Source organism: Cydia fagiglandana, chromosome Z (assembly GCF_963556715.1).
Source record: "Cydia fagiglandana chromosome Z, ilCydFagi1.1, whole genome shotgun sequence".
NCBI classification, from domain to species: domain Eukaryota; kingdom Metazoa; phylum Arthropoda; class Insecta; order Lepidoptera; family Tortricidae; genus Cydia; species Cydia fagiglandana.
In genome coordinates, this window is record NC_085959.1 from 31,862,245 (window position 1) to 31,875,266 (window position 13,022).

The 13,022-nt window shown below is 37.5% G+C and overlaps 1 protein-coding gene across 1 annotated transcript in view; it reads left to right on the forward strand.

Annotated features, from left to right (window-relative positions):
* The first annotated feature begins 4,553 nt into the window (after positions 1-4,553).
* LOC134679075 (zinc finger and BTB domain-containing protein 5) overlaps positions 4,554-13,022 on the forward strand; it is a 63,450-nt gene continuing 54,981 nt past the window's right edge. Inside the window, exon 1 of the mRNA XM_063537918.1 lies at positions 4,554-4,980. The gene's annotated coding sequence lies outside the window, so the exon portion shown is untranslated. The remainder of the gene's footprint in view (positions 4,981-13,022) is intronic.

Sequence of the window (13,022 nt, forward strand, 5' to 3'; positions counted from 1 at the left end):
AGAGAGAATTTGGCTGCAATATTTATCAATAGATTTACGGAGCTTGGAAGCCTGATAAGGTGAAGAATAGGTATGTGTAGACACATGTCCCTAATCATGGAACCTCGAGAAATCAAATAGACAGGAACCTGCTGCAGAAATGTAGGTAGGTATGAGCGATCATTTTAGTACGATATACTAAGTAAGGACACTAAGCACGGAGAATTTCGTACATTGATCCCTCTGTTCCTGTCTCTATCCTACGCGCGTAATTATATTGCTACCCCGCCCATGATGCCGGCGGCCGGCGGTTAAATCCACTGTGCGAGCGAGACAGAAAGAAAATCTTTACTTTATACAGTACCAAAACTCACATGCGATATCGATCGCAGTCGATATTGACCGTTGAGGTTAAACGCCAAAGCTCAACATCAACTCAACCCAGATGATGCTGCAATCGAGTTTGACCCATGCTGTCAGGTGAGTCTGTACGTATAAGTTTAAAATTCCGGGTTTCGGAAAGTAATAATTTTTTTAACAACGAAGCAAAGTTCTTGTTTCTCGTGCTTATGCTGAGAGTAGAGCGAGCGAAATATTCCGAAATTCAACGACGTCTTTTATATGTGAAAAGCATAGCATATACATTAAATTGTTGCAAAATATTTTCAAAATCTCCAGAGAGGAAAATGGGGACTATATACGTGTGTATGGAAAGGCGGTTGCGGGGCGGTCGACCGCTTTCGTCTTGTGAGTTTTTCAGGGCAAAAGAGGCAAGACCATTCTTCGACTCAAACACCGCGACGAAAATTCTATATGTATGTAAATATGTATTAATTAGAATTTCACCCAAATTGAACCTTGTGTTGCAACGTTCGAAATGTGAGAACAAGTTTGCGAGAGTTTTAAGACACGAGAGGCAAAGATGATTATTTGGTTTACACGGCGACGACAATTCTATTTACCTATGAGACGTTCGTAGGTATAAGTTAGAATTTTTAAAGATGCTCTTGAGTTACATTTGGACACCTTGAAAAATCCTACTTTACTAGGACAACAACAACAGGAATACAAGAGGTTTGTAGAGTTCCGTACCTAAACGGTAAAAACGGGACCCTATTACAAGACTCCGCTGTCCGTCTGTCAGTTACCAGGCTGTATCTCATGAACCATGACAATAAATACTAAAAACAGAATAAAATAAATATTTAAGTGGGTCCTATGGGACCCACTTAAATATTTATTTTATTCTGTTAACTGTGATTTTTTACCATTTTTTCCGTAATGGTACGGAACCCTGGAGTCCGACTCGCACTTGGCCGGTTTTTATTTAACCCCAACCCATCATGTGTTGTTTTGCATTTTATCTTAGGCATAAAACAAAATTCTCGTACCTCTTTTTCGTGCTTGAAATAGATGCGGGGTCGGCGTAACATTTGGGAGGCAGAGTAGGGCACTGCGTTAAATGCGTTTAAAGGTCACGTTTGGCGCAGGCCTCGTGTGTCCAAGTTAGACGGGTCACTGTCACGTCTACGTCGTGTTTGTTGCGCTTGCCTTCGTCTCACATAAACCAACCGACAAAAAAGGAAGGGTAATGCTTTCCATGTCCAGACTGACTCACTGACTCATCAACGCAGAGCCGAAACGAAGTAGTTAGTTGAAATGTGCACCTTTGGTTCCATTTATATGGCTTACAAGAAATAAGAAGTGATTTTGAGAAACGCAACGGGAAATTACGACGGGGGGTTGCATATTAATTTTATGGGGTTTAAGTTTTATTTTAGGCTAGGAAGATGAAACTTTGCTAAAATATATTTTAATAAAACACAAGAAGAGTCATGTTAAAAAATTCATCCCCTAAGGAGGTGAAAAGGGGTTTGAAAGTTTGTACCGGGAACGATACGAGTAAGGGACTTGAAATTCATAGGAGGAACAATACTTATTAAAAAGCATGAAAATAAATTACAGAGCTTTTGAAAATTCATCAATTTTAGTTAAAAAGGGATTGACATTTTATATTGGGTACAATTTTTTTTAATGAACGAATTAAAAATTCGGAAAAAGTCACATAGAATACAAGATATGCGTTTTCAATGTTTTTTAAAAACTAATTTTCTGAGGGGGGGTTAAAAGATGTTGAAACTTTGTATCAGGAACGAAAATGTTTTGAGTTTTGACTAACTTTTTGAAAATTCTTCCTGTGGGTTGAGAGTAGGTTTTCTGCTCGAGAATTCTCGAGGCAAGAAATCTCGAGAAATTTGTCTTTCGGCGAGGCGGGAAAAAAATACTCAATGCCTCGAGAACTCGAGAAATAAATCTCTTGTCATAAGTAAAAAGAAAACACGCGTATAACACTTGATGTGTCTATAGTGTATTTCTTTGGGTAGTTAAATAAATGTAAATAACGTTTAATTTTTTACATATATCCGGTATCAAACATTTGTTAGCTAACCAACTAAATAAAAAACTGCCTTGATCCATCGCCTATCGTTCTGGCTTCAGCTGATTTTCATGTTTTGAAACTTTTGAACTACTTACTATTATGTGTAAATAATTCGTCTCGTTTTAGGTTCATAACTATACTTCGTTTTTTTAACATTAGATAAAAGGTAAACAATCTTAAAGTGTCTTTTTATTGAAAAACGCTATTAACGCTATTAAAAATATTGTTAATGTAAATGATCGTATATGAGTTATAATTGTTACATATTTGCCGTGACTTATTATTCATAAGCTTTTCAATAAAAAGAGACGTCGAGATCGTTTATCGCTTATCTTCTTTATAATGTTAAAAAAAATAATTACGGGGCCATTTAATAACAAATATTACAAAGCTTTTGATAAATCTAATCATCTCGATATAGGTATTATCCTATTAGCAAAATAGCACAATTCTGCCAGCTTCATTGTTACGTTGAGTAAGTATTAATATTACGTAGTAAAACTTCTGTAAGTTTCTCACATCGAGTAAAATTAATTGCCTAATAAAATACGATATTGTGGTTTGTATACATTTTGTTAAATAAAAATAACTAATGAAATACACTAAAGCATATCACATCGCTGCGCCGGTGCGCACGCCTGCACCTATAGTTTTTCTTGTTTGTTGTTAAATTTTGATCATTTGTAGTAACAATAAAATTACCATTTGTTTGATTTTTGATCTAACCTATGACTCCTATAAGTCTAACTTACAATATAGCAAAAAAAAAACAAAAAAACAGTGTTTTTTTTAAACTTTCCAAATTTCTCGAGATACTTGAGAAACTCGAGAAATCGTGGTCGAGAATTCTCGAAACTCGAGAAATAAAAAAGGTCGAAAAACCAGAAACCCTAGTTGAGAGAAAAGATTGACAGTTAATTTGTATCTAAAACTAATATTTTTACTTTTTTCGATTGAAACAAGTTAAAACTTTATAAGAGGACATTATGACACAATTTCACGCGTTTTGACTGCTTTTTTTTACTGCTTTGTTACATACTTTCTGAATTACTGAACGCCTTGATAAAAATTAATCGTGTAGGTCGTTTGCTCTATATCAGTGGAAGTGACAAAGTATAGTGAAGACACCAAAGTGATCCTATAAGGGTTCCGTTTTTTACTTTTGAGGCACGGAACCTTGACAAAAAATACCTACAAAACAAAATGGTTGATGGGTCCGAAATAGCCTCACGTTACGGTAGTCTAATAAATGTGCCGTTGATTACTTTATTACACTTAAAGTATAAGAAACATCATCTTTTTGAGCAGCCACCTGAACTGTTTAGAATTTTAGATGCAGGTCTGATGTTTTTGCAGGTAACCAAAGAGCTCAATACATGGGCCTTCTGTACCAACCTCCTTGTCGTAGCTATCGCAAAAACGAGTAGGTGTAATATATAAAACCGGTAAAGTGCGAGTCGGACTCGCGTTACAAGGGTTCCCTACATAAGTCCAACGCACGCTTGACTGCACATCTCTAATAGGTTTACCTATCATCTATAGGTAAAGTACTATTTTGTGTATTTTTTTTCAAAATTTTAGGACCCGTAGTTTCAGAGATAAATGGAGGGAATGGTCGGACAGACAGACAGACGCACGAGTGATCCTATAAGGGTTCCGTTTTTTCCTTTTGATACAGAACCCTAACAGTTCAGTAGTTTTATATAAAAACCTTCCTGAAGACACGAGGCAAATGGAATAATAATAGCAAAAGTGATCTAAATGGCTCTGTGAAAATCATTTTAATAATATTTAGGAATTCATGGACTTGGTACTGGAGTGTATAATAGGTAATTCTGAGTATGTTGTACAAAAATAGTCCCTTTATAAAGGCTTATGGTATAGTTAAGGCACGACCGACCCAGTGTGTACTACCTATTGCATAAACACCAAATCACATTATTGGCCAGATATATAGAGGTAAAACATAGCGTGGTAGTTGCGCTATGTGCGGCCGCGCGGCCGTGCATACCGAATCATAAGATCAAAGCACGCATACTTTACCTACTCAGATACAGATACCCACACGACCAAGAAGGCATCATCACGTCTTGCGGTTTGCCTGTGTTGGTGCAATAATGCACACACGCAAAGACGAGGGGCTACACTATTAAAAGTATAATAAAAGTTACCAAGACACAAACGCAGCGTACGGTACTATTTGTTTGGAGGGAGGTTGAAGGCACTCATACAAGCGAGGGAGAGGCTGTGTTGGCGCGGGCCGGGGCCGCCAGTTTACCGTTGTGAGGCGCGTCGTGCGGCCGGACGCAGGACCGCCACAGTCGCGCGCCGCCGGCACCCCGACCCGGAGACCCGGCCACTCATACTGCCCCGCAGAACCACCCTGGACCTCGACCACTTGTAACCAACCCCCAACTGCACTCTTTGTGTCAATAGACTTATATATTTTGGGGCCCGGTTGTCTACAGTAGAGACCAAGTGTTATGAACTCGTGCTGATGTCACTGGAGTGTTAACCCGAATTTAGATTGTGGCTTGGATCGTTTTGACCGTCAAGTAAAGGTAAGTTTACATAACTTTTTTACAGTTCTTAACTTAGTTGTTTCATTATATTAGATTTGTCTTAGCAACTAAGCCCATACCTATAGCAAGAAATATAATATATTAAGTTTATTTAATAAACAATTTATAGTGCCCTCATAGGCATCAGCTATCATTAAAGGTTGAATTATATTAGGTTGATTACTTTCGATGTTTTTAAGTGATGTGTATGTATAATAGTTATTTTCCGAAATACCTGATCGCTTCCTAATTACCCTAAGCTTCGGTTCCATCCACCGTAATTTAGGTATGTATTTTTTGTAGGTACCTAACTCGTCAGTGAACTAAGATATTATACTCTACAATCAAATTTTAGCGAACGTTATGTATGGTTTGGTGCAACCGGAAGTACCTCTTAGACTCAATTTAAAGGTTTCTTAGCTTTGGCTTTGACATAAGCTAAGCCGGACCTAGCGTCTAGTAGGTAGGTGAACAATGTCTGAATGGCTTATTAGATATAATTTTTCATTTAAGTGCTTATATGTAGGTACTGCTTATAAATAAATACCTACATATAAAAGCTTTGCGATGAAGGTGCCAGCCATTAGGGAATGCGGGTGACTTTTATCATTCAACCAAGATAACGAGAAATAAAAAAACTTTTAATTGAATACGTATTTACAATGCACCTACTAGTAAAATACATATGACGTCATTCATAATCTGGCGGCACACGTAGTTGCATTGTGTTGAAAATGTTCGTTGATATATTGGAGAACGTAAATGAAATAGCTAAAAAGTTATTTAATACGTGGATACCATCATTTTAGCATCGCACTGGCGCGCGCTTGGATTGGTGAAATTTGATTAAATTAGCCTGATATTGTTAGAAATAGAAACTTTTTCTTACGTTTTGGTTTCCGTTCTATCCTGCTAGGAGTAAATAGGTAAGTACTTATATATCAACAAAAATAGAGTCAGTCCAACCTAACTCTGGCGCGATTTTGATAGAACAGAATAACATAAAATAACACTTGCACGCTTATGTACGTACCTACATACAATTTATATATTGTAATGTGGTACGTCCTACAATAAAAGGGAAAACATATTTAACATTTAACTTGCACACTTTTTCCCTTGAGCTTAAATGATATTGTTAATTCAGCAATATATAATTAATTACGTTTAGCGATGATAAATATAAAAAAAACCGGCCAAGAGCATGTCGGGCCACGCTCAGTGTACAATTTTGTAGCTAATATCTGTCTGTCATAATAGGCTTTGAATGGGGGCTAGCATAACAGAAATCATTGAGTTGAAGCGAATTGCAGCTCTCTAGCTCTAACGGTCAGTGATCTAAGCCAAGACGGGCAGACAGACGGAGGGAGTTGGCTAATTAACCCTAAAAACACTCAATTTTATACAAAACCACTCACATATATGCAATTTAAGTGGAAATGAAAATTTAGTGAAAATAGCGGGCGTCGGTTTAATATTTAAGGGTTATTTTTTCGGACGGTCTACGACTCTACGTGGCAATGTCGGTCCTATTCAACAAAATAATCGGAAACCTACCTACGTGTAAAACATTGTGTTATTTTAACATTTTGTTTATAATAACACAAGTAAACTCTGGCAATTTGGCAAAAGCCAGGTTTGTTAAAAGAAAAATGCGTCAATATTAAATAATATAGGAGCGAAGAATCCATCTCCCATACCAATGAATTTCGCGCCGTTTTTTACTGCTGAAAGTTGGCTTGCCAGCTTTACTATACTAGTAGGTATATTGTGTAATAAAGTTTTTGTACCTACGTAATAAATTGCAAAAAATACATAAAGTTCATTAACATCATCCTAATATTCCTACGACTCAGACTCAGGACTCAGCCTCCTGAGTCAGCTCGGTGGACTTATCGATTATGGAAATTGGAAAAGTATAAAGCACTAGTTGGCAAAAACGAACTACGCGGACGCTTAACAGCTATACAACCACGTTTTGAGCTACTGAATTAATCATTCCTACAGATAGTCTGGCTACCAAATTATCCTCAATATCCCCATTGATCCTACCATCGGACTCATATTTAGGTAGGTACGTACCTAGTTTTTCTCTTGTTTGCTGTGCTCTTACAGGGCTCTTAGCTGTACAATACTCAAATGTACATCCAGCAATCAATTGCATACCTATGAAAGCAATAAATGACTGATTACTGAAAAGACTGATGTCCGTGTTCAATCTTCAAATTACACCATAATACCGTTCTCATTTGCTCGGGTCCATTTACTAAACATTTTTTTTATCCAATAAGTTAATCCTTTCCTGCTTGTCGTACAATTATATTGGGTAAAGAATAGACACAATGCTATTTGCCAGAGCTAACAGTCTGCGGAATAGGAGGTATTATTAGACGGCGGCGGGGGCCGCGGCGGAGGGCATCACGCTTATTGTTTGCTGCTCAAGTTCGCAATCAATATTCTATAGAAACGGTATATGTGTATACAATATATACATGCATGGTGCTTTGGAGGCTGAGCCGTGATCTGCCGCGTTACGTAACTTGCGTGCTCCGTTCCACACGCTCGGAGCTTAAGCTACCCAAACCCGACCAATCCCGGTGTAGGTAATACCTTTACATTCAACAGAGGTGCTGTAGAAGCTATCACGACTTGTCATTTCTAAGCCAGACATACTCGTACTGCAAAAGCGCTTATAAACTTTAAACCTATCTAGTTAATAAACGCTTTTCGCACTTAGTAAAGTAAATATAGGCAACTACACGTTGCCTATATTAATGTAAAAGTCATGAAAGTCAAATGTTTTATGGTATGACAAGATTTATGTTACGGAATCCCTAAGTAAGGGATTAAGGACACAAAACAGATAGATACAGAAGTCAATCACGTGTATGTACTTCACTTTTCATACCTACGCTCGGCGGTCGCTCTAGGGTTGTTAACTATAGCTTATGCACAAAAAACTATCGTGGTAGTGGCTCTCGTATCTAGTTGTTTGATTTATTGTTGAGGATGGAACGGAAAGAATGGAAATATAAATTAATAATAACTAAAATATTTTTATTTTAATGTCGTTGTTAAACTGGTAGTTTAAAAAACGATAATTCACCGTTTAATGTTGAATTTAAACAACCATCTACTGAACAGTTATAATAACTTTTTTTTGTTTCTCCAATTTTGCACAAAAAAGTTCACAGACGCGTGTCTCAAGCGGATGGCACTCGCGCTCGCAGTGGTCCCAACCGGTCCGAGATATCGTGTCCGTGAGCAGTGTCTATGTGTGCGTTGATCGAGCGCACTTTGTATGTAGATTGATTTCTGTACCTATCTGTTTTGTGTTAAGGAGGTGAGTCTAAAACGGGTTGGTAAGTTAAGAGTGTAAATGTACCTACCCAACATGATGATTTCAAGCCACTTTTTTCTAATAAAGTGTCGAAAAACACACACCGCTTTTTCATTCTGCAGTAAGCATTAAAAAACCGGCCAAGTGCGAGTCGGACTCGCGCACCAACGGTTCCGTACAATTACGCAAAAAACTGCATAAAAATCACGTTTGTTGAATGGGATCTCCACTAAAATGTTTATTGCATTATGTTTTTAGTATTATAGTTATAGTGGCAACAGAAATACACCATCTGTGAAAATTTCAACTGTCTGTCACGGTTCATGAGATACAGCCTGGTGACAGACAAACAGACAGACGGACGGACAGTGGAGTCTTAGTAATAGGGCGCCGTTTTTACCCTTTGGGCACGGACCCCTTAAAAACATAAAACAGAACACACTTTCCAAATACCAGTTGGCTGGTCTTCTGGTTTTCGGGTAATTTGGCTATTATAATTTATAAATCAACAAAAAATCCAGTAAGTGTAAAAATTGTGTATGAAAAGTAATATCTAAGCCTCTTTAATCGCTTTGATGATATGATGATGGCATAGTACTCCTTCGGTAGATGTCGCTACGTGCCTTCCTAAGGCATATGTAACTATAAGCACAGAATAAATAATAGTACTAGGTACCGAAGAGTCACTCTCTAACAAAACGCGTTTGTTACGATCAACACAGATATGGCCGCTAGGTGGCAACAGCGCCACGCGCGGCTTATGGCAAACCCCAAAATTGGGGTCGGAACGGATGTACTTTTAGCTACCTGTAGCAAAGCGACGAAATCGCGGAGTGAGCCACGCCTGCTATAAGTAATAGGTAAAGACGCATTCACAGTGACGAGCGGGCTGTCTCTGATGGCTCCTCTACACGATGGGCCTACGCCGGCCACTCCAAGGGACGCAGCCATGCGGTAGAATGAGATAGCAATATCAGTTGCTCCCTCTAACGCATAAATGTGTCCCTTAGAGTGGCCGGTGTTGGCCCATCGTGTAGAGGAGCCATGAAATGTTGATACTCGTAGTTTGGCCATCTTCTATCATTATCACATTCTTATTACATAGTCGTACTATGCTATTCTTTTAGGCGGGAGGTATGGGGGTTTAGTTAAAAGGGATAATAAATAGGTAGTACTTATGTACTAAATTAAACGAAAACCGGTCAAGTGCGAGTCAGACTCGCGTTCCAAGGGTTCCGTACATAAGTCCGAGTCGCGCTTGACTGCACATTTCTAATAGGTTTTCCTGTCATCTGTACGTAAAGTACTATTTAGTGTATTTTTTCAAAATTTTAGACTCAGTAGTTTCAGAGATAAAGGGGGGATAAAGGTCGGAGAGACAGACTGACGCACGAGTGATCTTATAAGGGTTCCGCTTTTTCCTCTTGAGGTAAGGAACCTTAAAAATACATATGTTTACATATGTTGATACCCCCTGGTCATAAAGTAGCGGACTGCTTGACGCTACTCGCTATATTTGAATGCTTCCGTATATTAAATGTAAATAAAAAACAGTTTTGTTTCACGAATTTGTGCGATATTGATAGAATTTGTTTGTTAACAATGGAGTTGGACTTTAGTTATTAACATAGGTAGTCTTTGTAATAATACACAAAGCGTGGAAATGTCAGCATAAACGTAAAGTTTCTATGATAATATGACGTTTGTTGTGGTAGGTACTTGCAACAGGTTTGCTTTAGACGGACGTACGGATTCTGAATTGTGAGGGATATTAACTTCATAAGATACATACATAGCCTTTTTTCATGGGAGTAACATCAAGAATACAGTGAACGATAGTTCTAAAAATATTACTATTAAAAACAAGATTCAAGTTTCAGTTTCGAAGTGGGAAACACGAGAGTGACTACCAGTGGCGGCGCGTCAAACATATCCATCGGCAAGTCGGGGCTAATTTGGCTTACATATTTCCTTTACAATAAGTCTGCTCAAACGTCCAAAAACAGGGAAGCCGGTCGAAATCGGTTTTTATGGACGCGCTGCCACTGCTGACTATTACATACATCTAGATTCTGCTACATTTAGTTAAGAGTTGAGCAAACCTTGACCCCTCGCGCTAAAGGTAGCACTATGCGGAAGCCTCGTGTTCACCCGACCGTGGATGGCGCGCTCTCCTGGATAGATAGAAAGTACTTGTCCTTGCCACGTAGCGTCACAATTAACCTTTGGCCTTGATTCTGTCCAACCAACACCGTAATACCAGGTGTGACGCGTGGCTGTCAACTATTCTTTTGTTACTGTTATCGTAACCGAAGTAGTGACTAACTACTTATTCTGTCCAGCTATACAGTGTGTACCTGTACATCCAATACTGGCATTAAATTAAACCAGATATAGAATTTATCCGTCTAATTATTAATTCAGAAGATTTTTTAAATACTCTCTTTCTCTTTTCAAAATCTATCTTAATATACCTACAGTTTATTATGACCTCGTAATCATTTTTTGATAATTTACCAAGCAGCAATGTACAGTCAACTGTAAAACAATGGGTGTAGCCAACGTACTCAAAAATACGTCCCATAGTTCTTAATTCGCTGACATAAGAGCTATAGGACATATTTTTGAGATGATTTGTGCAACCATATTTTTACAGTTGACTGTACTGCAAACATTGAGACATAAGATGACGTGACATTACTCCTGAAGTAACTCCCAACAAGCGTTGACAGTTACTTCAAAAAACTCGTATCCCGTAACTTTTGTTGTATTACAAATTACAGTGCGCGGGCCGAGATATTTTCACAATATTTCTAAGCAAAATCTATCTCAATATACATACTTCTTAGGTCCTATGCTAACCACCGTTTATATATTCGCCTGTATTGAATTTACACACTGTATAATATTGGACACGATTAATGATCATGTCTCGATACAAAAGATAATTATCACTATTGTGCATTAATTATTCTGTTTATCAATCTTTAATCATAATACATATTTTAATAGGACCTTCTTTCATGAAAATATTAAATAGAAATAGTTTATTCGTTGCAAAAAATGCTCGTTAGAATCTCATTACCTTTAAGTATGTACCTATTAGAATTGTTAAACTTTCGTTTTGAATAGGTTTATTAGGTTTTTAGATGGTAATTTTGTTACCTAAATTTTAACTTCCGTTAGATGTAGTACAATCTTAGCCATTTCCACCGGCCATTGCTTTCGTTAAATTTAATATACAAGACACGTTGCTGCGAGTAAAAAATTATTGAATTCAGTATATAAAGTCACCTTTCTATCTCAATCCTTAGGTCAAAAGTTACCGTATGACAGACATGCCTGCACGTGGTCTGAAGCCAGAGACCCTGAAAGCAAACCTCGATTCACACGATACTCGTCAAACAAAGGTGTGTACTATTTTCGATAGGAAAAACTTGCATGAAAGATTTCGAATTAGCATACAATTTGTAGCATAAATAGGACAAGGATTTTGTCGTTCTACTTAACATTGATTTCATTACATTAAAAAACAATAATTATAATTATTAGTCTAATTAAAAGTAAGGGGTACGGATGCTGCCCTCGTCCGGGTGATGGGACGCACGCAGAGGCAGCACCCGCTAGGGTGTAAAGGATTATTGAGACTTAATGAAATCGGCTATTAGTAATATGTAGGCTATTGGATGAAAGCGATGGACTACATACTATGGCTATGGAATATACCGACCGATAGTCGAATCAAAATTTTAAAACACACATGAACAGCTCGCTCCCCGTTTATGAAAATTTACTTTCACGTTGGAAAATACCTTCCTACTTGCACAAATGTAATGCTCATATACTTAAAAGAAATAAGTATATTATATATTTTTTTATAATTAATTAGTGATCATTACAGTAAAATTAATTGGTAGGTTAACCAAACAAAAAACAACACAAACAAAGCCTTATTGTAACTTCATAAGCCTAAAAAATATTGATAACTATTTTACAATACTTATGCACAGTTTGTTAGAAAGGACAATAATGGGTCTTAATATACAGATGTAGTGCATAATTGTTCTCCATCGTATTTTCTCGGAAACGTTCGTATTTGTCATGCTACTTCGGCCAACCTTACTACTTTTTGTACCGACTTGTGACTGAAATAGCAAGACACGTTCGTACGTTTCCGTGAAAATACGATGGAAAATAATTAAACACTACATCTGTAGAGGTACTTAGGAATAGGGAAGGTGCCCCAAAGTGTCATACCCTACGGAATTGTAAAATGAGTCATTTTATGCATGGTCTGTTGGCACTGTAGGTAACAGCAGTACCTATACTGTTCCCAATAATTGAATAAGCAACTTGAGCACTTTGAAATTAATAGAAAATACAATTCAAGTCACATTTATTTTAAGAACTATTAATATCAATAAGCGGTCACATTTGAAGTTGATAGATAGGACATAACCATGTTATTGTATCTTTAAAATATAGGCATAACTAAATACATAGGTACATACACGGAGTCGTTAAACCGTTTACCGAATTTAGAGATTGTAATCTAGTGTAGAAGTTTTTTTTTTTAATAATGGACCTTGTTGCCCGCTTGGTCTTCATATGCTCCATACCTTTCCTATCTAGAACCAAGGACAGTCTGAATGAATCTTATAGTCATAACGGTCACCGCTGTTACCTAGTGACCGATAGTCTA